We start from the raw sequence: 20,442 nt of genomic DNA on the forward strand, positions 1-20,442 counted from the left end.
AAAACACGCCTCCCCACCAGATGACCATCCTCATCTATCCCTGTATACCACTGCTCTCTCAGGGGCATTTGGATCCCCATTTTGGGTCTTAAATGAGCTGCCAAGGGAGGGGTTTCTCCCGAGTCCTCGCCTCCTCTCTTGTCTACTCTGGGTGGCCTGGGGATACGCTTGTCTTACAGAGGCGCAAGAACTGATGGCTCAAGAGTGGGGAGCCTCTTTTCCCGGTAAGAGGAGGGCACCAATGGGATCTCTGGTGCCATCTCCTGCAATGGATCTTCTGATGCTGGGTGGAGCAGAACTTCAGGAGCTGATTTCTCTGGGTGGGTGGAGCGGGATCCTTCCTTAGCCATCTGTCCCTTTGGTACTAGTATTGCTGCTGCCTGCCCTCTTAGCCACTGTGGGGGGTCTAGCACCAGCTGTCACCAAGTGTCTATGTATGCGAACTGGTCTAGGTATCCTTTACCAGTTACCTTGTGCCACACCTTAGAAACAAGGGACATGTCCAGGCTTCCTTCGTATGGCCAACCCACTTCTAATTGTGAGCAATCTATTTCCCACAAGGTTCTAGGTCCCCCTGGTAGTCTAGTGGTTAGGCTTTGCCACTCTCAGTGCCGCTGCCTGGGTTGGATTCCCAGTCACGTGAACCAAGAAATGGAGCAGGAGGAGCTGCAGAATAAACCCCTCAGACAGTGGATTGAAGAAGGAAGAGATTTTAAGCCCCTCAGACAGTGGATTGAAGAAGGAAGAGATTTTTTTATTCAGCCGGGAGTGTCGGCAGACTCTTGTCTTAAGAGCCCAACCCCCAAAGGAAGACAGAGTTCCTGGCCCGTTTAAGGGCTTACAACTCTAAGGGGTTCCACGTGAAAGAATCGTGATGGATTGAGAGCACATGCGCTTAGAGTGGGGGTGGTTAATCTTTTCACCTCAGGCCGGCTCATCAGTGCCACCGGCTGGTCTTGCCACCGACTTCATTCCTGTTGTTTTTCAACTTTTACTTCCTCCTTCTCTTCAGAGACAGGAGACAGCAGAGAAATGGCTTCTCTCCTCAGGTCGACAGGATGATATTACTCCCAATATCGCAGGGGGTGTACACAGCCCTGTGATATTGTTCCTAAAATCCAGAGCAAAAGAGGATGATATGACTCTCAATATCGCAGAGGGTGTACACCCCTCCTGTTACATTGTTCTTAATACCCTGGGAGGGAGAGCATAAGATTACATTGAATATCGCAGGGAATGTACACCCTCCCCCTCTGATACACTTCCTCACATCCAGGGGAAGAGAGGATAATTTTACTCCCAATATCGCAGAGGCAGTACACCCCCGCTGTGATATTGTTCCTAATATCCAAGGGAGGAGAGGATGACACTTCTCCTAATAAAGCTGTGGGTGTACATTACCCCCGTGTTATTGTCTCTCATATCCGGGGGTGGAGGGGGGGCGGAGAGGATAACACTCGCTCAAATTTGGCAGGTGGTTTGATGCCCCTTGTGGTATTGTTTTTAATATCCAGCGGGGAAGACAATAATACTGCTCTCAATATCACAAGAAATGCACATCCCCCTGTGATATTGCTACTAATATCCAGGGGTAGAGAGAATGGTGTTACTCCCAATATCGTCAAAGTGTCCACCCCCCCTTTGCTATTGTTCTTAATATATGGAAGGCTAGTATGATATGACTCCCAAGATGGAAGGGGGAATACAAGCACCGGTGATATTGTTCCCAGTATGCAGTGGAGGAGAGAATGATATTACCTCCAATATCGCAGGAGGTGTACACCCCTCTGTGATCTTGTTCATAAGGTTCAATGGAAAAGATGATCTTACTGGAAATATGGTAAATACACTATGTGTCCACAGTGGCTGCTAACATGCAGGGAGGGACGGGGATTGAAATTACTCTGCGCATCAGCGGAGAGTGTCCACGCCCCTGCGATGTGGCTCCTAATATCCATGGGGAAAGGGGATAGATATGACTCCCCGCATCACTGGGAGTGTCCACCCCCTGCGATGTGGCTCGTAATATCAGTGGTGGGGGGGGGGGTGATATTTCTCCCCGCATCGTGGGGGTTGCCCGCCCCGCTGCGATGTGTATCGTAATAGCAAGGGAAGGAGAGGGGGATGACATTATTCCCCGCATCGTGGAGGAGTCCATCACAGATCGGGATACTATCCACACTCTGGGATATGGGGAGTACACCCCCTGTGATATTGGGAGGAATATCATACTCTTCCCCCCTGAATATTAGGAACAATATCATGAAGGGGGTGTTCACCCCCTGCCATATTGTGAGTCATGCCATTTTCTCTACCCCTGGACATTAGGAGCAATGTCACAGGGGTGGTGTACAACCCCTGCGAAACTGGGAGGTATATCTTCCTCTCCACCTTTGGATATCAGGGACAATAACACAGGGGAGGTCTACACGTTCTGGATTATTGGGATTAATACCGTCCTCTCCGCGCCCGGATATTAGCTGCAAGATCACAGAAGGGATGCCCACCCGGTGCGTTATTTGGCGTAATGACATCGTCTAGCCCTGGCTGTTAGGAACATCACAGGGGGCGTGTACGTTTTCTGTGATACTGTGTGGAATGGCGCAATATTACTTATCGGAATTAATAATATCAATTATGAATTAATAATATCAATTAATAGTATCAATTATTAATTACTACTAATAATTATTAGTATTTCTTGGTATTAATTATAATTATCAGTATTAATAACTGATAATATAATTTTTAAAATCAATGCCGATAATAATGATAATGAATATTAAATAGTTATACTAACAATAACAATAAATGATTGATATTAATGATTAATAACGCCTCATATTAATAACTGATACTGATCTTATTCATTAGAAAACAGTAATATTAGCTCCTAATAATATTAATATTAGTAACCTGAAAACTTTTTATTAGCAATTATTTCTAAATATTAATATTGGTAATTCATATTCATATGAATAATAAATGAGTAATAATGAATACTAATATTACGCCTAATACCTCAGTGGGTGTACACCCACCTGTGATATTGTTCCTAATGTCCAGGGAGGGAGAGAGCATGATATTCCGTTCAATATCACAGTAGGTGTACACCCACCTGGTGATATTTATCCGAATATAATCTCCAGGGGGTGGAGTATGACGTTACTCCCAGTATAGCAGTGGGTGTACATCCACCCAGTGATATTGCTCCTCATATTCACGGAAGAAGAGAATGCTATTACTCCCAGTATCGCAGGCAGTGTACACCCCTTCTGTGATATTGTTCCTAATATCTGGAAGGTGAGAGGGTGATATTACCAATATTAATGGGAGCCTCTAGGCACCCTGCAGAGGCAAGCAAAATCGTTTTTGGAGCAAGGTAGTGTCATCCTGGACCTGAAATGATTACTATAAATATATTTTTAGTGCAATGAGCAGCACACAATGAAAGGTAACCTGACACCAGAAGAAAATCAGGTACTGTGAGGAGAACCAGGAGAAAGAACAGGCAAGAGAATCAGATCTACAAATGCTTTGACTGCTGGAATAGTCAGAGAGGGACTCTCCCACTGACACACACAAAAATAAAACCCACCAAAAATATAATTAGCATGCTTAAGGAAATATAGAAGAAACTAGGAAATATCTGCAGGAAACTTTCAAGAGCAATATAGCAGATTTTTTTTCCTTCTCTTTCAATGACTTTGAAACACAGCAGATTTTAAAAGGAAGCAAAAAGAACTTGTACAAATGAAAAATACAATAACAGAAAATTAAAAGTTCAGTAATGAATGGGCGTAACAACAGATTGGAAGCAATTAAAGAGAGAATTAGTGAGTAGGAAATTATCCAGAAGAAATTAAGCAGAATGCGACATGAAGAAATGAGATAATGGAAAACAGAGAAGAAATGATAAGATATATAGAAGACAGAATAAGTTTAGTTGAATCCCAGAAAAGAGAATAGAATAGAGGCAATACTTGAAGTGATAACAGTTAATTATTTTCTAGAATTGATAAAATGCCCAAATCCACAAATCAAATCTAATAGAATAAATCGCTACCTAAATAAATAAAACATACTTCCACACATCTTAATAAAACTGAAGAAAACCAAAGTCAAAGAAAAAAATCTTAAAGTAGCCAGACAAAAAAGGTAATAATAGAATTCGGAAGGTAATCAAATTCTTTCTTTCTTTCTTTCTTTCTTTTTCTTTTTTTGAGACACAGTCCTGCTCTGTCACCCAGGGTGGAGTCAAATGGCACAATCTTGGTTCACTGTAGCCTCCACCTCCTGGGTTCCAGCGATTCTCCTTCCTCAGCCTCCCAAGTTCCTGGGACTACAGGTGTGTACCACCATGCCCATCTTATATTTGTATTTTTAGTAGAGACGGAGTTTCACCATGTTGGCCAGGATGGCCTCCATCTCTTGACTTTGTGATCCACTTGGCTCAGCCTCCCAAAGTGCTGGGATTACGGGTGTGAGCCATTGTGCCCGCCTCTTTTGTAATTTTCTATTTGTCCTGACTGTTCTATGTTTGTTTTTCTCTCCTTCTTACCATCACTTTTTTTATTTTTTATTTATTTATTTTTTTTTGAGACAGGATCTCGCTCTGTTGCCTAAGGCTATAGTGCAGTGGTATGATCACAGCTCACTACGGCCTCAACCTTTCAGGTTCAAGTGATTTTTCTGCCTCAGCCTCCATACTAGCTGGCATCACACATGTGCACTACCACCACACCCTACTCATTTTTAATTTTTATTTATTTATTTATTTAACTTTTTATTTTGAGCAGAGATGAGGTCTTGCTATGTTGCCCAGGCTGGTCTTGATCTCCTGAGATAGAATGATCCTCCCACCTTGGCCTCCCAATATGTTGGGATTACACGCAAGCGCCACCACTCGCAGTCAATAGCACTCAATTTTACACTTTGATGAGAAGTTAACTCTGTATGTTTAATTGCTAGGGTAATCATGATAAAATAGCGCATATACTTTTCAAATTAGTAGAGGGGAAGAATGGAATGATAAAATTAAATAAAGTGATGAAGAGCCAGGTGTGGTGGCTCATGCCTGTAATCCCAGCAATTTGGGAGGCTGAGGCAGGTGGATTGCTTGAGCCCAGGAGTTTGAGATCAGCCTGGTCAACATGGTGAAACCGTCTCAACAAAAAATTTTAAAATTGGCTGGGTGTAGTGGCTTCCACCTGTAATTCTAGCTATGCAGGAGGCTGAGGCAGGAGAATTGCTTAAACACAGGAGGTTGAGGCCATAGTGAGCTGTGATCACGCCACTGTACTACAGCCTTAGGCAACAGAGCGAGATCCTGTCTCAAAAAAATAAATAAATAAAAAATTAAAAAAGTGATGGTAAGAAGACAGAGAAAAACAAACATAGAACAGTCAGGACAAACAGAAAATCACAAAAGAGGTGGGCGCAGTGGCTCATGCCTGTAATCCCAGCACTTTGGGAGGCTGAGGCCAGTGGATCACGAAGTCAAGAGATTGAGACCATCCTGGCCAACATGGTGAAACTCTGTCTCTACTAAAAACACAAATATAAGATGGGCATGGTGGCACACACCTCTAGTCCAAGCTACTTGGGAGGCTTAGACAGGAGAATCGCTTGAACCTGGGAGGCAGAGGAGAGATCGCACCACTGCACTCCAGCCTGGTGACAGAGTGAGACTCCATCTCAAAAATAAATAAATAAATAAGTAATTAAATTAAAAAAAGAAAATTACAAAGAAGTGGTAGATTTAACTCAAATATGTCAGTAATGACATTAAATGTAAATGCACTAAGTGCTCTTCTTAATAGACAGATCTTAAGACCATATAAGGTAACTCCACCTGGAGCATAGAGAGGAAACTCACCTCCCTCACGTCCACCAGGAACCATGGCAGGGCCAGCAGCTTGGGTGACCTGCTTCCTGGTCCTGTGTTCTGTCAACTCTGCCCGATTCAATTCAACCCAGCCCGTTTATGTTGAACAGCCTGTGCTGGTGAGGCGGGGGACAATTTCGGAACATACAAATATATCAAACAAGGTTTCTATCCTGAAGGCATTTTCCCAAGTTAGGAGAAAGTATGCTGTAGCATGAATTCTCGGGATACATATTCCTCTAACGGCCTATGGACACATCATATCTTCACGGGGTGCTGAAAACAGCTCAGTCGTGGAGACCCTAACCCAGTGGCACTAGAGGAATTAAAGACACACACACAGAAATATAGTGTGGAGTGGGAAATCAGGGGTCTCACAGCCTTCAGAGCTGAGGGCCTGGAACAGAGATTTACCCATGTATTTATTGACAGCAAGCCAGTGATAAGCATTGTTTCTATAGATTATACATTAACTAAAAGTATTCCTTATGGAAAATAAAGGGATGGGCAAAAGTAAAGCGATGGGTCTGGCTCGTTATCTGCAGCACGAACATGTCCTTAAGGCACAGATCCCTTATGCTATTGTTTGTGGTTTAAGAACGCCTTTAAGCTGTTTTCCACCCTGGGTGGGCCAGGTGTTCCTTGCCCTCATTCTGGTAAACCCACAACCTTCCAGTGTGGGTGCGATGGCCATCACGAACATGTCACAGTGCTGCAGAGATTTTGTTTATGGCCAGTCTTAGGGCAGTTCATGGCCAGATTTTGAGGCCTGTTCCCAAACAACGGGGGCTGAGTTGAGGGTGGTGATGTTTTGGGGCTGTGTCCAAGAATGGCTCTGCCTGTGCCTGGCTGTCCACCGCGTTGGACACATGCAGGCAGTGGGCAGGGCTGGAGTAGGTGCTTTTCTGAATGGAAATTCATCAATGCGCTTGTGTCTGCTGTGGTTATCAGTGTTGCTATTTCAGTAAGTAATGGTAAAGCCTTCACCCGGCTCATGCCAGATGCGGAGGGTGGGGGCGCGGGCCTGTGATACGGCTGGGGTCCTCTGTCGTCAGAAAACATGAGCTCATGCCAAGGTTTCCACAGGTCACCGAGATAGCACCGGCTCTCTGGAGACAGGCGTGACCCCCAGGTCGGCTCCTTGTCATTGAACTAAGTGGGCTCAGTGTCAGCTTGAACGTTAGTGGTGATAAGGGCCGGATAATGGTAGCCAAACTCCCACGGCCTCTTTAGGCCTCCCCCGGGGCCCTGAGGCCAGCAAGAGGGCAGGTCAGGGAGGGGCCAGGAGGAGGAGCAGGCAGGGAGGCTGCTGGTGCCTTTGGCTCAGCCAGTGGGGCTCTCAGCCCTCTGGAGTGTGCCCTAGGGACCAGTTTGTCCATGCCCCTGCCTCCAGGCCAGTCACTAGGACCAACAGATGTCCCAAGGAAGACACCGGCCATGACTGCATCCTGGAACCATATCAAACTGGCAGCACTTACTTCTCTGGACTTGTTTTTGTTTCACCAAATTTGCTGGATCTGTTGGCAAATTTGAGTGAGTGGGGAAGTTGTGGGTGTGTGTTCAGGCTGTGCCGTGGACCTGGGGGCCAGGGTTAATCTGCTGGCAGTTTCAGGTGGGAAAGACCAGAGCTTGATCACAGCACACACAGCACCTGGGGATATTTCTCAGCCTCTGCGCTCCCTGGTCCTGAGTCTGTCACCTGTGAGGTCAAGCTTCCTAAGCCTTCCTGGGCCTGAAAGTAAGCCACACCACTTCCAAAATAATGACACCTGTGTGCAACCCAGATGGGAGCATGGTCCTGGCCGTGTGTCTGCATCTCTGGGCTGCTCCCCAGCACACAGGGGAGGGCAGGAGGTGGGTTTTATGCTGGGAGGGCCTCAGGTGGCCTCCTGGGTCAGCAGCATGCATGCTGCCCTGTCCCTCTCATGCCCCTCTATTGCTGGTCCAGGACTGAACCTTTTCTTTCTCTGCCCAGAGCAGCCTCCAGGGAGCCATTGTCAATGGACAAGAGGCGGCATGTGACATGGGATTATTTGCCACCCCTGAATCAGTCCAAATCTCCCATTCTCAGAGGAGGGCACTGAGGCAGGGAGGGGCCTGGCCAGCCCAAGCCCTGTCTGCTGCTCGGCTGAGCAAGAGGGACATGAACGCAGCTCTTTGTCCTCTGCCCTGTGCTTGCATTCTCTTGAGCTTCCTCTCTAGGTAAAGAAATCATTCTTTTTGTTAATTTTTTTATTTTATTTTTAAATTTTTATTTATGTATTTTGAGACCAGGTTATGAGACTGGTTAATTTTTGTGTTTTTGCTGGGGATGTGGGTCTTGCTATGTTGCCCAGGCTGATCTTGAACTCTTGGCCTCAAGTGATCCACCTGCCTCATCCTCCCAAAGTGCTGGGATTACAGGCGTGAGCCACCACACCCAGTCACAACTGAAATCATTCGAGGTGTCATTGTTTCCGATGTTACTTTACGTTTTGAAAAATAAAGCTACTGCATTGTGCAGGTGAACAGTCTCAGACTGCAAAGTGAGTCAGCACTACCACAGAGGGAATCCCAAACTCGCTGCTGAGAACAGAACAGCTGTGCCCTCGCCAACTGGGACCCGAGTGACATCTACTGGAGCAAGCAGGGGCTGCACGTGAGCAGGCAGCCATTCAGTCACTCCCCGTCATTCCAACACAATCGAATTTATGTAGAAAATTTACGTGCATCATAGGCTATTTATGAATATATGCACACGTAGAAAGAGGAAAAATATGCTTGGAAATGGTAAACATAACTTCAAGATAGTAGTTACCTTTGGGTTGGGTAGGGGTGAAGGAGTGGTAAGGGTTTTAGTTTTATCTTTATCCATTTCTTTTTTCACTATTTATTTGTAGAGATGGGAGTCTCACTGTGTGGCCCAGGGTAGTCCTGGTCTCAAGCAATCCTCCCACCTTGGCTTCCCGAAATGGTTGGATTACAGGCGTGAGACACCATGCCTGGACACAATTTGGTTTCTCTTTCAAAAGATCCGATACCAGTGTGCCAAAGTATTGACATCTATTAAATCTTTCAGGTGGTCCTACTGAGGTCTGTTTTTCTGTGCTTATCTCTAAGTTTAAAATCGTTCATAATAAACATATAGTTTATATTAATAGTAATAATATACAGTATATATTATACTATATATTTATTATATTGTATACATTTTATATTCATTATATATTGTATACTTACATTTATGGAAGGAAAATAAAAAATAAAAATGGAAAATTTGTTGTCCAGATTCTTGGTCCCAGTGGTAGCAGGGCAGTTTAATAGCAAAAGTTCTTAATACTTGTTGGCTGCTGTTACCATCATTAATAAGTATCCTGGAGTTTACTGGAGTAACTGAACAGCAGTCGAAGCTCATGTCTAGGCTAGAGGAGAATCACACTCTTCAGCAGTGGTGACAAGATGAAGATACACTGAGAAGACTCATTTATTTGCTATTATTGAAAAAATGTTCATACCCAATTGCAAGATGTGGCATAGAACATCAGAATGTTCTTAGAATTGGGAAGCTCTCACGTAGGAGGCTGAAAGAGAAAGCCAAAATGACTATTTTATTTCCAGATTAAAGTTGTGCCTAGAAATAATCACAAACACAACCTCCCACTGTTAGAACCAGAGTCCAGAAGCACCTAACACAGGCAGCAGTACTAGAGCAGGGCTCACGATATTTTGATAACTCAAGTTATACCTTTATGAGCTTTTACATATCTAGGTACCTATTGTACGATTATTTGTATAATATATTTTTAAAATCTCACTTTTTATGCCAGAGGTTTGAATGTAATTGGTCTGGGTTGTGTCTTGGGATTTTAAAAAATGTCCCCAGTTGAATGTAAATATAAGCCAAGATTGAAAACCATTTCTTCAAATCAAGAAAGGGGAGTCCCCGATGCCAGAGATGAAGAGGACATGGAAAGGTACAGTGGCGGTGGGGCGTGGTGGCTCACGCTTGTAATCACAGCACTTTGGGAGGCTGAGGCAGGCAGATCACGAGGTCAGGAGATCGAGACAACGGTGAAACCCTGTCTCTACTAAAAATACAAAAAATTAGCCGGGCGTGGTGGCATGCACCTGTAATCCTAGCTACTGGGAGAGGCTGAGGCAGGAAAATGGCGTGAACCCAGGAGGTGGAGCTTGCAGTGAGCGGAGATCATGCCACTGCACTCCAGCCTGGGCGACAGAGTGAGACTCTGTCTCAAAAAACAAACAAACAAGCAAAAACACAAAAAAACAAAAAGAAAGGTGGAGTGGCAAGTGTGAGAGCTGATGTGGGGGAGCTGGAGCCTGGGTGGGGCACATTCTGATGCACGCTCATGGGGACAGGTGATGAGGCCTTAGAAAGGGGAGCTGGATCTGAGATTTGTGCAAAAGTCAGGACCCTTGAAAAGCTGCCTGCTCAGTGAATGGGGGACCAGACAAATCCTACCTGCTGGTGAGGGAGACTTCAGTTGCTTAGGCTCTCGGTGGGGAAAAAATATCTCTCATGTAATAAGCTGAAACCTAAGCTGAGAAATTCACTTAAACATTGGTCCAAACAACTCAAATATCCATCCATGGATGAATGGACAGACTAAACGTGGAATATACGTACAATGGAATATTATTCTGCCTTAAAAAAGAAAGGAAATTCTGATACATACCATAACATGGATGAATCTTGAAGACATTATGCCAAGTGAAAGAAGCCAGATGCAGAAGGACAAATACTGTATAATTCTACTTACATGAGGTACCTAAAATAGTTAAATTAATAGAGACAGAAGGCAGAATTGTGGTTATCAGGGCTGGGAAAGAGTGGAATGGGGAGTTAGTGTTTCATGGGCACAGAGTTTCAGTTTGGGATGATGGAAAAGTTGTGGAAATGGATGGTGGTGACGGTTGTCCAATAATGCAAATATACTTGATGCCACTGAACTGTACACTTAAAAGTGTTTAAAATGGTCAATTTATGCTATGTGTATTTTATCACAATAGACAAAAATGATCCCAAGTTTATGATACCCTTCATGGAGCATCTGGAAGAATCAAATAGTAAAGTACATGATTCTCTTCCCAGTGTGTAGAATTTCTACAATAGAATGGCAGGGAGTGGGGTGGTAAATCCTCACTGAAATAAGTGAATAAGTGAATCTGTAAATCCTCACTGAAAATAAGTTCAGTAAATTAAAGTTCAATAAATTAATAGTTCAATAAATTTCTACAATAGAATGGCAAGGAGTGCAGTGGTAAATCCTCACTGAAAATAAGTTCAGTAAATTAGAGTTCAATAAATTAATAAATTAAAGTTCAATAAATTAAAGTTCAGTAAATTAAAGTTCAATAAATCCACACTGAAAATACATCACAAAACACATAGAAAAATATCCTGCCATGATAGCCAGTAGGCACAATGAATAGCAGGATTACTGCCAAAGATACTGAGATAATGGTACAATGTGAAAGCAAGCAAATAAACATGTGAAAGATGAAACTATAAGAAAATGCTATTATGAGAAAGATGAGCTATTTACACACAGCTAAATAGAAAATCAACAAATGAGAATAGAAATCTGAGGAAACTGCCACATATGAGGCTCAGAGCTAAAAAGCAATGAAAAATATAGAAATGAAGCCAAGAGACATGAAAGATCAAATGGGAAGTTTCACTATAAATTTGAAGATGATGCTGGTAATGCATTGTGTTAATTTGCTTGACCCACCTGATTTTGTGCAGCCATAGTTCAATGCCAACATTTCATGCACATTTCATGGGCAATGCCGGCATCCCTTCTCAACTGCAGACCACAGTGTCTTTCTGTTCTTCTTACCCTGGGCTTTTCCCAACACTGCAAAAGCCCATTTAGCTTATGCACAAATAGTTCAGACTTTTGAAGGTGTTGACACAGCTGGCAGCAGCCCTCAACTAATGAGGGATGAGAAGAAGTAGATAAGTGTATCAACTCAATTGTCCTTTGGTGAGACAATATAAGGCATTCTCTATTAATTTACTCAAAGAATCCTCAGCAGGACTGAACCCCAGTGAATCTCAGTGGTAGCCAGCTCATAATCCAACTTTATTGGATTTTCTGTTTTATTCTTCTGATTCCATCACTTCTGTTCACCGTGATCACCTCTTAAATTAACTCAAGTCTTCCTTTCAGGTTCTGCTTTCATAGGAACTTAAACTAAGGCAAAAGGGAGAAATGCAAAGAATTAGGGAAAGGCAATATTTGAAGCGATAATACTTGAGAGCTTTTCACAATTGATGAAGGACAGATATCCTTAGATTCAGGAAACACAAGTCCTAAAAAGGTTTTAAAAAATTGATTTCCATGTGCATTGTAGAATACCAAAGATAGGGGGAAAATTTCTAAAGCAACTAGAGAGAAAGAATGGATTAGCAGGGCAAGGCACAGCATTTTGGTGGTCAATAGACTTTTAAACAGTTATAAAAAACCAGAATACAATGGAATAAGCATTGAAGGAAAATGACTGGTGATCTGGAATTTTATACCCAATGAAACTGGGTACTGCTTGAGAATAACAGGGGGAAAATAAACCCAAAAAACCAAAAACATGTTCATACAAAGATGGAGTTTATCTACTCACAGACACTAGTTGAAAGAACTATTACATTATGTACCCTTGATGCTGGTTCTATTCCTTGTAGCCACAAGAGCAAAATTCAATCCCATTTTCCAAAGGATCCTCTTATAGTTCTTCTCTGGGCCTGTGGTGGAGGTGTGAGGGATGATTTCTTCTTCAATAGCTCTGTTTAACCTTGGCAGCCTCCTTCTGAATAAAGTTGCCATCTTGACAAGGAGATTTGGGATGGGGTGGTTCAGTAGGCGCTGGGAGCTTTAGTCTTCAGCTTCTGGTTCTAGGCTTCCTGGTTCCCCTCTCTCCTCATAGAGTTAGATTTTGGATTGTGCTGGCCGTCAGTATCTGTGGGTCGGCTCACATTCAAGAACTTTGCCAGAATTTCTCCTTGGGAGGAGGAATGAAAACTCATTGGTGTCTACAGATTGAATTTCCCTCTCCTCTTCCACTTACACAGAGAGAAAGAGAAATAATTGTAGCCTTGCAGAAATTAATTTTTACTTTGGGTGTGATACTCTACCTCATTTTTCTCAGTCCAGGCCTCAGTTTCGCCATTGATAAAGACACAATGGTGACCCAAATTAAACCCTTTTCTGAATTTAACACTGAGGAACACTTCCAGCCACCCCCGACCCCGAGTTCTCTGCAGTGGTAGCTATTTTTCCAGGATGTCCTGGCATTGGGGCTGCCTTCTTCCCACCTGCCTCTGCTCCTGTGTCCCTCTCCACCTCACCTGGAGAAGGGGAATCAGGCTACATCACAGTTGCCACAGAAAACAAGGTATTTATTTTCTTTCTTGGCTTTTGTTTAGATCGTAGCATCTACAGTGACTGGATTCTACTCTTGCTGATTTTAAAAAATCAAAAAGTGTTTATAATTTCATAAGTATGACAGAAACTTACTTCCATTGTAGAATAATTCAGATAATGCACAGAAAGCAAATGATACTTTTCCCACCTTCAATTCTAGTCCTTCCTTTTAGAGGTGACCACCACTGTCATTTTAGCATTTACTCCTTCCTGCTCTCTCTCTCTCCCTCGAGATATATATACACACATACACACACATATATATGTGCTTTTTCCTTTTTGTTGCTTATATGGTATAATCCATATACATTTTACAATTTTTAAAAACTTACATATTTGGGGAATCTTTTCATTCTGGTATAAAGACTTTTCTTGTTCTCTCTGACTGGTACATAGTATTCCAGAGCACTGTTATACTGTGCTATAATATAATTTATCTAAGGAAACATCAGATATAAGAAAGAAAGAAAAAAACTAAAGGAAAGATATAAAAGCAACAACAAAATACTATATTTAACCACTCCCTTGTCAATTAACATTTAGGTTGTTTATAATTTTCGCTACTACAGATAATTCTGCATGAGCATTCTTGTACATATTCCTGTGTGTCTAGATGCAAGCATTTCTCTTGGGAAGATATGGAAGGTACACTTCCAATCAAGAGAAGACACATTTAACATTTCAACATTTTAGCATTTAGAGATTACTCTCCATAAGGGCTGTATCAATACACACCCTCATAATCAGTGTATGAAAATACCCATTGCTTCATCCTTTTACCAAAACTAGTTGTTTTCCATTTTTAAAATGTTTTTTCCCTCTGATTGTTGTCTTTCTCCTTAGCATCCTCCACTTCTTGTCTCCCTTCTTGCCATCTCCTTCTCATACAGCACGCCCCAGGCAGACATGATTCACAGAAAATGGTCCCAATGTATAGCCATGCTGTCAGAAGTCATGGGATGAAAACACTCAAATAGACACACACAGGAGTTTGCAAAATCACATGCGCGCGTCTTCACACACAAACACAGTATTCTTTCCAGTCAAGATAAGAATATTAGTGGGAAAAGTAGTGCTGGACTATCTCATTTCCCTGTGTGGGCGGCTCAGATAAGTGGCCTCTCAGGTCTGGACAATAATACCCAGCCCGACAGCTTGTCTGTGGCCTCTCCCGCCCCTCCAGAGAAGCCTCCGCAAGGATGACTGTTCTGGGGTGGGGTCCAGCAGTGGGTGCACAGCTCTGAGCAGACCCAATGGGCAGACAGTGATGGCAAGAGGCGCTCTTGGGGCCTGGGAGGGGGATGCAGCTCACGGCGGCGGCAGTGCTGGGGATACACCGGCGCCAGACCGGTGCCCAGAATCACCGGGAGTGTGATGATGGGGCACATCAGAGTCATTAGAGTAACTGGGGGGGGGGGGCAAGGAATCATGCTAGGAAGCAGGGACGCGAGGTGGCTCAGCTTGTGGGTGGCCACAGCAGCTTTGCAAACCTCCTTCCTCCCTTTCTTCCATTCCCAGGGCACACAGGCAGGATGGTGCCTGAAAACAAGGCCTCCCACTTCCTCCGCGGCATCCCTCCTCTCCCACACCTCTCAGGCTCTATCCTGCGCCTCTTCTTCAGCAGTTTAGGAGGTTCCTGGGACTCTGCTAGTTCTGGAGAATACAAAGAATAAGCCCCATTCCTGCATCCGAGGACCTCACGATCTCGGGGGCCCTCCAGGGCCCATCTGCCACTGCAAGTCTAGATGGTCTCTCCCGCTTCTTGTGGTGCAAGGAGTTGCACACAGCCCCTTGCAGCTCTCCCTGATATTTATGGTCTTGGTCCCACTGATTCAGGTTGCTTTTGCTATCCATTTTAAGTCATTTTGTCTTCTTTTTAAAAGTTCTTTTAAAACAAATTTTTATCTTTGTAGAGATGGGATCTTGCTATGTTGTCCAGGCTGGTCTCAAACTCCCGGCCTCAAGTGATCCTCCTGCTCTGGCCTCCAAAAGTGCTGGTATTACAGGCGTGAGCTACTGTGCCCAGCCGTCATTTCCTCTGCATGTCAAGTGAAGTCATGGGGAAGGGCATCTGGAGTGGTGAGTGGGGCTCTCACTTCCTCAGGATGGCGGGAAGTTCTATCTTGATCTGAGGCCGGGGATCAGGTTGCTCCTTGTCCCCACATCCAGGGTTGGGAGGAGAGGCTGGAGCCCGGGAGACTCTGCTTGGAAACCTGGAGACTGTGGCAGGCATTGAAGAGTGTGGAGTCGCCCACATTGGTGGTCTTGTTTGATTCCTACCACCTGGAAGGGAGAAAGAGCAAGACTTCTTGTATCTGTCACAGATGAGGAAACTGTAGCCTACAAAGGTTAAATGACTCAAGGTCACACAGCCGGGAAAGAAAGAACCCAGGTCTCTGGACTTCAAATCTGGGGTCCTAGCCATGGGCCATGTTCTTGGAAACTTGTACCACATGGTAGCGCCCTAGAAGGAGGAGAGGGAGGAGAGGGAGGCCAGATGCTCTGGAGGGCATGCTCTCAGGTCTGAGGCCAGATGCTCTGGAGGGCATGCTCTCAGGACTTAGACCCCTGTGGACACCCCTAGTGAGGGGTGGACAGAGAAAGTTACACTTATGCGCTACGCAGCCCTTAACACTGGTAGTAGATGTCACATTGTTAAAAAGGGGGAAAGAAACATTAAGGGTGGACTTGAGGGGCAGCCTGTCTGGAAGTTGGTTATGAGCTGCCTGCATATATGCCTAATATTTTCAGCTCTAGTTGATGAAGTTACTGGCCTTTTTCTTAGACACAGCCTGAGTCATTTTCTCTCCAGTCTGATTGAAACCCCAAACCCTCAGATTTTTTTTTTTTTTTTTTTTTTTTTTTTTTTTTTTTTTTGAGACTGAGTCTTGCTCTGTCACCCAGGCTGGAGTGCAATGGTGTGATCTTGGCTCACTGCGACCTCCATCTGCCAGGTTCAAACAATTCTCCCTCTTCCCAAGTAGCTAAGTTTACAGGCACCCGCCACCAAGCCACCACGCCCGGCTAGTTTTTTGTATTTTTAGTAAACAGAGTTTTGCCATGTTGGTCAGACTGGTCTTGAACTCCTGACCTCAGGTGATCACCTGCCTCAGCCTCCCAAAGTGCTGGGATTACAGGCGTGAGCCACCACGCCTGGCCTGACTTTTTACTTTTTATTTTCTCCTTTCCTTCCTTCCTTCCTCCCTTCCTCCCTTCCCCCCTTCCTCCCTTCCCTCCTTCCTCCCTCCCTCCCTTCCCTCCTTCCTCCCTCCCTCCCCTCCCCTCCTCTCCCCTCCCCTTCCCTTCCCTTTCCAACAGGGTCTTGCTTTATCACCCAGGCAGGAGTGCAGTGGTGCAATCACAGCTCATTGCAGCCTCAACCTCCCACACTCCAGAGATCCTTCTGCTTCAGCCGCCCAAGTAGCTGGGACTATAGGTGCACACCACCACACTGGGCTGGGCTAATTTTTAAATTTTTAGTAGAGACCGGGACTCACTATGTTACCCAGGCTGGTCTTGAACCTCTGGGCTCAAGCAATCATCCCACCTCAGTCTCTCAAAGTGCTGGGATTACAGGTGTGAGCTATTGTGCTCAACCTAGACCCACCCGCCTCTCCTTCCTTCCTTCCTTCCTTCTTTCCTTCCATACCTTTCTTTTTTTGAGGCAGAGTCTCGCTCTGACACCCAGGCAGGAGTGCAGTGGTGCAATCTCAGCTCACTGCAGCCTCCGCTTCCTAGGTTCAAGCAATTATCCTGCCCCAGCCTCCCGAGTAGCTGGGAGTGCAGGTGTACACCACTACACCTGGCTAATTTTTGTACTTTTAGTAGAGATGGGGTTTCTCCATGTTGGCCAGGCTGGTCTCAAACTCCTGAATACAAGTGATCCCCCCACCTCGGCCTCCCAATGTGCTGGGATTATAGGCGTGAGCCGCTGCACCTGGCCTACTTTCTTATTTACTGAATAGCTGATACCCTCATGGCAGTAGCAGTCACATCCCGGGTGCCATGTGCTCAGGCATGAGGGGCCATTGGGAGCATCCTACCAGGGTCTGTCTGTCCTGGGAAGAGTCAGAGAGGTGAATCCAAGCCAAAATTTTGTAAAAGAATTGAGGGTTAGGCTGGGAGCAGTGGCTCATGCCTGTAATCCCAGCACTTTGGGAGGCCAAGGCGGGCAGATCACGAGATCAGGAGTTCAAGACCAGCCTGGCCAACATGGTGAAACCCCATCTCTACTAAAACTACAAAAATTAGCCAGGCATGGTGGCTTGTGTCTGTAATTCCAGCTACGTGGGAGGCTGAGGCACAAGAACCCCTTGAACCCAGGAGGCGGAGGTTGCAGTGAGCCGAAATCGCGCCACTGCACTCCAGCCTGAGCAACAGAGTGAGACTCCATCTGAAAAAAAAAAAAAAAAAAAGACAATTCAGGGTTAATGTCAGGTGCACAGAAAACCAAACACAAACAATGGGGTCAGGGCAGGAATGAAGCTGAGGAGAGCAGCCAGGGATTTGGAGTTGTGTTGAGAGGAGATTTGAGTTGGACATGAGGTTTGAAATGAGAGGGGAGGGTCAAGGAGAACACTGGAAGTGCCTTTGGGACCTGGTTTTTAAGCGTTGTGAGCTGCAGAGTCCAGTTGCGTCCCAAAAGGTTTGTTTCGGGTTTGCTATTCCCCGTGAAGTGTGGCAGTGTCTGTTGATGGGCACTTTCGCCAACACTCATTCTCACCATTAAAAAATGGCATCTCATGAAGACTGTGGGCCTGGAGGGTCTTCCCGTCTAGGGGCATGTAGGTGCCTGGGGGCTTCCCCAGTGCTCAGCGCATGGCAGGGCCTCCATGGCCTCAGCAGGAATCTCTGCAGGTCATCACTAACCATGACTCCCAGGCTGTGCAGAGAGAGGCGTGGAGGTCAGCCCTCTGGGACCTTACTCAACTGTCACTCTAGGGACAGAGTGAGCATCCTCTCTTGGGGTAACTGGCTGGACATCGGGGCTCCTCTCCAAAACCAGAACCAGAAGACCCTGATCTGATTTTGGAAAAAGCTGCTTGGCGGGGTGGTCACTGGCTCTCTCCTCTCCGTGTTCACAAGCACAAGACGGAGACCCATAAACACCCTCCCAATCTGCGGAGGTGTCGTGGGGCAGGGAACGCACGCTAGTCAGGTAGAGAGACAGAAGAGCCTAATGCACATGCAAGGATCCCTCAGAGGTGGGCAGAAGATGGGTAAAAACGTGAAATCTAACGAGAAACAGTGTCCACGGCCCTTCCTGCTCCTGGGGTTACTCCCTGACCCTGTCCCACATCCACCCTTTAAGAGACAGGAGCAGGCTCTACCATGGAGATGAGTCCCAGCCACAAAGAGGTGAACGAGAGTCACTCAGAGTCTGCACAAAGGCTCAACAGAGTAAACTGGCCTCTGGTGCCCTGAGATGCATAGGAAGTTGCTCCCAGGGAGTGGCGTCTGAGTGACAACATTGACTTGGGGAGATTCGAGAAGGGGAGGGCATTCTCCATCCACTGGCACCTGCGCCTCTTAGGGAGCTTTGAGAAGGGAAGAGCATTCTCCATCCATTGGCACCTGCCCCTCTGGGTGCAGAAGAGGCATGACACAGTTCTCTTCTGTTTTTTGTTTGTTTGTTTTTTGATACAGAGTCTCACTTTGTCACCCAGGATGGCACAATCTTGGCTCACTGCAACCTCCGCCTCCCTGGTTCAAGCAATTCTCATGCCTTACCCTCCCAAGCAGCATGTGCCAGCATGCCTGGCTAATTTTTTGCAATTTTAATAGAGATGGGGTTTCGCCATTTTGGCCAGGCTGGTCTCAAACTCCTGGCCTCAAGTGATCCACCCGCCTCGGCCTCCCTAAGTACTGGGATTACAGGTGTGAGCCGCCATGCCAGGCCCAGTTCTCTTCTGATGTTGGGCAAAGCCTACTTCTCCATCTAGTGATTCTGATGTGTCTAGACACCAGGAATTGCAGTGTGTCCCATCCCAGGCTGAAACAGAGAAGGACACCTGAAACCCACAATCCAGCACGTAGGAGTCTGGGGCTACCCTGGGGGTCCAGAGCCCCCACTTATACACTCGAAGGGTGGTGTAGTCGAACTGAGAAAGTCCGGCTGAAGCTGACTACCCCACCAAGGCCATCATATATCATAGAAACCCTCACCAGCAGACAGACCCAGGTAACAAAAGTAACTCATGGAGGTCAAGGCTGCAGTGAGCTATGATCGTGTCACTGCACTCCAGCCTGGGCAATAGAGGGAGACCCTGACTCTATTTAGACCAAAACAAAACAAAAAAACTCACATTTATTGAGTGCTTACTATGCACTGGGCATAAAGTAGTAATTATTACAACAATGTGCTGAGATGGTAACAATTATGTCGCCGTTTTACAGATGAGACCACTGAGGTCCAGCAAGGTTAGGTAACTTACTTGCTGCAAGCTCACATGGCTGTGGGAAACCCAAGCCCAACTCCAGTGCGTGCCCTCTTAGGGGTGCTCCATTCCGTCCAGGGCAGCCACCAGTACTTCTAAAGCATTGGACCAGGTGGAAAAAGACCAACAGTAAAGCCACCAGTGCAGTGACATGCCGAGGTGGGATGTAGCCGTTTCCCTGGGGCCACTGCCTGCCTGAGCAACTCTCCCCACACTCCCTGCGGGCCCCTCCATAGTCACATATGGTGCCGTCAAGGAAGGGGGCTGAGGAGCAGGAGAGTGGACACCCGGATCTAGACAGTGATCGAGGCTTTAATTCCTGCTCTGGATTAAAAACGACTGGACTGCACTGAGACTTTCAACGTGGACCAAATGAATGGTCTGTGGTCAGCAGCCTGGGGGCTCAGGACGGGGAGCAAGGACTCAGAAAGGGAGGCTCCTCTGTCATCTGTTCCTAACTCAGCTGCTGTGCACCCCAGCGCGGTGTGGAGGAGGGAGGAGGTCAGGCTGGGAGAGGCGGCCACGTGCAGGGGCAGTGCTGGCCCAGGGTGGCAGGGACCCTGGAGCAAGGCTGTGGCTCCTCTGATTTGAAGGCTGTGGCTGACACTCCACAGAGCCCCGTCCTGTGCCAAAGTAACCAGAGCAGAGGCCAGCCTTGGTGCTCCCTTCCGCTCCCGTTCCGGAGGGCTGGCTG

General features: G+C 45.9%; 1 long non-coding RNA gene across 5 annotated transcripts; it reads right to left on the reverse strand.

The window, feature by feature from the left end:
* Positions 1-733: 733 nt before the first annotated feature.
* Positions 734-15,395, reverse strand: LOC117981324 (uncharacterized). Of its 5 annotated transcripts, none has more exons than XR_010113099.1 (6): positions 14,901-15,395; positions 12,546-12,889; positions 9,382-12,087; positions 9,107-9,288; positions 5,879-6,003; positions 734-1,111 (listed from the first exon to the last, which is right to left on the reverse strand). It is a non-coding gene; the product is annotated as an uncharacterized LOC117981324 (long non-coding RNA). The 5 variants fall into 5 exon arrangements; XR_010113101.1 differs by having other exon boundaries at positions 9,382-9,447; positions 11,623-12,087; positions 12,546-15,395; XR_010113102.1 differs by adding an exon at positions 3,119-3,296 and having other exon boundaries at positions 12,546-15,395.
* Positions 15,396-20,442: the final 5,047 nt, after the last annotated feature.

The sequence above is a fragment of the Pan paniscus genome, chromosome 7 (genome assembly GCF_029289425.2).
Source record: "Pan paniscus chromosome 7, NHGRI_mPanPan1-v2.0_pri, whole genome shotgun sequence".
Lineage (NCBI taxonomy): Eukaryota > Metazoa > Chordata > Mammalia > Primates > Hominidae > Pan > Pan paniscus.